We start from the raw sequence: 5,686 nt of genomic DNA, 5'->3' as shown, positions 1-5,686 counted from the left end.
ATTTATCCTTATATCGTTGATATGTCAAGTCAATGCACTATTATTGTCTTTTTATATAAAATTCCAGAAAGATTTGAATCGAAGTTCATATCAAGCATGCAAATTCACAGAAAACTTCATTCGGTAACAAGAATAATGATGTAAAAGGAAGTCAATAAGCGGCAATGCTTACTTCATACCAAAGGAGTAGGTCCGGTAAGGACCGATTTTGGCCTCAAATTTCAGGTTCATCTGACGAAAGATTTTGACCACTTTTTAAACACTTAAGTGTCTATTTTATTTGAATTAATTAGTTTATGTGAAAGATTTTAACAGATTTAGTCAGTAAAAACGATCCGATTCAAGCTCAAATATGAAAATCTACCTAATATGCCGAAAAATGTCACTTTTCAGATGGTTTTTGGTAAAAATGAAAGTGGCCGCATCCGTGTTCATCCTCAACCTTTATATATGTTATGTATTATCATAAAATACAACTTACATTTCAATATTAAGGATGAACACGAATGCGGCCACATTCGTTTTACACGAAGACCGTCTAAAATTTAACTAAAATGCTAGAATTATGAGGATTTCAGTAATTTAGCATGACTTAATGGTGCTAGTACCGGATATATGTGCATTGTATTGTCAAAAACAGCTCATATTTATGTAGCAGAAGCATTCTACTGTCCAATAAATAACTAAAGGTTTACATTTTAAAAATTTTGTAAAACTGCTATATTTTGGGGCCAAAAAGGGGTCATACTGAACCTACTCCTTTGAAGAACTCCAAATAACTGTATAGTTCCTTATGAAAATGCGACGAATATTGCATAGGACGGTCAGAGGGACTGCCAGACACCAAACAGAATACCACTATTTTTCAGTGCGCGTTGGGTATAAAATACATTCTAAAGAAGCACTTCACCAATAATCTCAGACCTGTCCACAACCGTTTGTAAATATACCACTTGCTCTGAATCCAATCAAAGATTAATGTAACAGCAAGGTAAGTATTTCCATCTATTACATCCATTACAAAACCAGTGGATCTGCGTGAATGGTAATCCATTCTATCTAATTCCACAATGATACTTTAAACATTTAAAAACGATGAATTGCATTACATGTCTAACGAAATCTATATTGTTATGACCCGGTGAATATCGTGCAGGAGGACTTCTCACAATGTCACTGGAATGCAAGTTAAATTTGATACCGTAATTCAGTCCGTCTTTTAATTAGTTCAATGTGTGCTGTTTTTATGCCTTAAAGTTTCCTTTTCAATTTTTGGCGGAGTTTTAGTTTGATATTTGTGTAAAGTATTTCTTTCATTTTGAACATGAATTTTTGTTTCAAATAAATTATGTTTATCTGATATTTACATTTGAATCTCACTGAAATCAATTGACTGCTCAAATATCTACCATTACAATAATAATTTACTGGTATATGAAACATAATTATAAATATAGAAATATTATAAATATTTAAGTGGGGATCATGTAAACCAATTATTGGCCTTATTATATCCATAGAACTTTTATTTCCTCAATTTTCAGATTTCCTTTGTGAGATTTTTCTAAATTAGAATGTTATTATTTAAAAAAATTAGTAGTACATGTAACCGCTATACATACAAGTTGTTTGGGCATGAACAGTTTCAAGTAAATTACTGCCAAAAGGTAAAGTTTTGATTCTTTGCAAACAAACGTATTTTGAGTATTTCAAATAATTTGGTGAAAAGAGGATAAAAATACCAACGAAACAGTCAAAACTCATGATTCAAAGAGTGGCCGAAATGTTTAAAAACAAACAACAGGGTTTAAAACACTACATTTACAACTAAAGGTTGAGCAGCAAGAACCTAATAAAACCCGACCCTGGATAATTTCAAATGGTACAGTAGAGCAAGCATAGCCAGCTCCATAGGTCTCGGTAGATAGTATGTTTTACATAATTGTGAAGGGTGAATTGTCAAATTATATATTTTCGATGATGTTCAAAAAGGGCATTTCTCGTGTTTAAAGACTCAAATATTTCCTTAACAGGTAGTGTTTAAAAGCAGTGCCATTGCTTTAATACTTCAATGTAATCTTGGTTCGGCTTAGTTTAGGTATTCAGTCCAAGGTTCTAATTTTGAAAAGTGCTTCGAACGCACCATGATCTGTCATGATCTGTGCTGGTGTACTGCTTGTTTCCGATGTTTTTTCCAGCTCAGAAGTAAGTGCTTCAATTTGGTCGTAATATCGTTTGCGACATAGTTGTTCTTAATTTCCCCAATAATAAATTTACAAAGTATAATTATCATACAAGTACTCCTCAGGTAAAGCTGACCTAGCTTGATATGATAAATGTCATACAATATTTAGGTTTATAAATTGATACATGTTCAAACGTTTTTAACAGGGTACTTAGGAATTCTGCACTTTCATATTAAGGCTTTAAACGTTCTTGGAGAAGGTAAATCCAGATAAGCACTTTAAACAAATAAAACTTCAAATTTATTCTGTATTTTTTTTAACAATTGTCCACGATTGCTTAAGACAACTGATCATAGCTTATACAATGTACTTGGCTCTTAAGTCATAATTATTTTCAAAAACATTCACATATAGTATGTTGCAGTCACGATAAGCTTCTTTAATGTATATCCAATATTTGTACGACTTTGCCCCCCGCAGAGCTATAGAAAAACAGTACATTAACGGGTGTTACACGGACTCTTTTTAGATGATACACGGACTCTTTTTAGTTGTTACACGGACACTTTTTATGAATAGAATCACTCGTGCATGATCAGTGAGTTCATGGGCACTTTAACTTTCAATTAGATTTGAACTTTTTGGTTCACCGACTTATTTCCTGTCTTTTTATTGAACAAAATATTAACGTTAGCATCAATATCTATTTTCAAACATTTCCATTAAAATACTATTCATATCAGTACACTAAGGGATTAGACATTTAACTTCAAAGGGGGGGGTATGGTTTTTCCCTAAAAAAAGATATTTTGATCACAAATTTTATCACAAAAAAATTATTATGGTCAAGCAGATGACAAATTAATGTTTTGCATGATTCCTTGATTTCCGAATACCGTATACAGTGCTAATTTAAACAAAAACATTTGGGTGATGGCGTTGAAAGTAAATAGTTAATTAATGTACTAAAAAAAAAAGAACATACCGCCCCCTTTATGAAGCAAAATATTCGGTCAATAAACGTTTTCTTCAATATATGGATATGAATAGTATTTTGGACAATGCTCAAAGTAAAGCAATGATGATACTGACGTGTATATTTCAATAAAATTAAGACAGGAAATAAATAAATAAAAATCAAATCTTATCAAAAGATAAAATCCCTATCAACTCACCAATGCACGATTGATCCTATAAACAAAAAGTGTTCATGTAATACACGTCCAAATAAGCAGCAAATCTAAAAGAAAATCATTCAACTTATGTCATCAATTTTGGGCGGTAAGCTGCGATTGGATCATATAGTAACACGTGTTTATTCCCGATCAACACTTGCAGATCTAGAGACGAGCATGAATTTAAAAAAAAATTGAGTATATGCCTGAATATATTTAATATTAAGACAAAATTCATTTTTTCATAAACATTTCATTTACTAATGAAGTAGGAAATTCATTCTTTTGATACATTTATATTGTTATCGAATTTATTTCAGTGGCGGATCCAGGTCCAAATCCAGGACAAAACAGGGGGTCCAACTTTATGTCCCCATTTAAATGCATTGATCATCCAAAACAAGGCTGTTCCAACCCCCGGGACCCCCCCCCCCCCAACCACTGAATATTAAATTCATGAATTTGGCAACAAACGTATTTTTTTAAGGGGGGATGGGGGGATGGAATGGCATATCCTGCATTTTTCATCAGAAATAAAGATTACAGCCTGTTTATCTTAAAATAAATTAGCCCCCCCCCCCTTCTTCCCCGCTTTCCGTGTCATCCATAAAGATCAAACGTATATTACTTTTTTACGAAGACAGTTGCCTTTTAAAAGTCTAAAATGTGTACAACATTCATCTTTTCCTTTAAATGGCTCTTTTTTTTATCAAATAATTACCTAAATAGATTCCTGTTTTTTTTATTCTTTAAAAAAAATCTCGGTTGAAGGGAAATGAAAAATGTTTATACTACAACTTACATTTACTGCTTTATGGCTATCTAAATATCTCAAATGTTTAGTCTTGCAAAATGTATTATAACTTTCTTGAAACGTCGTACAAGTCAGATAAAAATCAAAAGTAACAAAGGAAAGAGGCCGGTAACAACCAGCCGAATAGTTTTTTCTGCACTTGTAGTCAGGTCAAGGTCCTCGGCTATCGTACATTAATTAACTATTTACTTTCAACGCCATCACCCAAATGTTTTTGTTTAAATTAGCACTATATACGGTATTCGGAAATCAAGGAATCATGCAAAACATTAATTTGTCATCTGCTTGACCATAATAATTTTTTTGTGATAAAATTTGTGATCAAAATATCTTTTTTTAGGGAAAAACCATACCCCCCCCCCCCCTTTGAAGTTAAATGTCTAATCCCTTAGTGTACTGATATGAATAGTATTTTAATGGAAATGTTTGAAAATAGATATTGATGCTAACGTTAATATTTTGTTCAATAAAAAGACAGGAAATAAGTCGGTGAACCAAAAAGTTCAAATCTAATTGAAAGTTAAAGTGCCCATGAACTCACTGATCATGCACGAGTGATTCTATTCATAAAAAGTGTCCGTGTAACAACTAAAAAGAGTCCGTGTATCATCTAAAAAGAGTCCGTGTAACACCCGTTAATGTACTGTTTTTCTATAGCTCTGCGGGGGGCAAAGTCGTACAAATTACAATAAATAATAAAGTTACCTACTCATGAAGCAATACAAAAATATGAAATTAAAAAAAATGTTGCGGCAAATATAAAAAAATGAATAAAAACGTCTATAACATCAAAAATATAAAATTGTAATAATAAATCCATATTACGAATATTTGTTTTTAGTTTTTTGTTATGTACATAAATCAAACCGTTAGTTTTCTCATTTGAATTGTTCAACATTTGTTATTTCGAGGCTTTTCATGGCTTACTTTGCGATTTGTTGTCTGCTAATTGTTAAATGCCATACGATGATTCATAGATATTACATTCTATAAGAGTTATCCCACCGGCTATCATTCTACATTATCTTATGTTTTATATTATCCAAGAGTTGTCTTTGTGTATATACATTTGCATATATCCCTGTTCCTCTCCAATCCTAAAGTAAATCCGTCCGATCAGAAAAAAAACTAGTTAAGCCCATGTGTTTGAGGATAATGTCCCGCTCTAGGAAAGTTTAATGGGTCTGGAGTAGGCCTGTTGCAAGGTAGATGCATTTTAAAGTAGCTGTCGAAATCCCGGCCTTCCTACTGTCCGACATAATAATATTGTAGCAGAAAATTATCTGTTTAATTCATTATTTTGTTCTCGTCCTGACAATGCATGACAAGTAAATAATCAGAGTGCCTTGTGCAATGATATGTCTCGCACTTGAAGCTCTGAAATGTCACGCTTGCTATTTAAGTTTTTTCATGTTTAAATTTTATCTGATTTTATTTTTTCCAATGTATAGCCAATTTGTTTAATATTTGGAAATACTACATTTGGATGAAATTTCAATATGTACACCAGA

Source organism: Mytilus galloprovincialis, chromosome 12, assembly GCF_965363235.1.
Source record: "Mytilus galloprovincialis chromosome 12, xbMytGall1.hap1.1, whole genome shotgun sequence".
Lineage (NCBI taxonomy): Eukaryota > Metazoa > Mollusca > Bivalvia > Mytilida > Mytilidae > Mytilus > Mytilus galloprovincialis.
The sequence above is the reverse complement of the archived record's forward strand: the minus strand, read 5'-3'. Positions refer to the sequence as shown.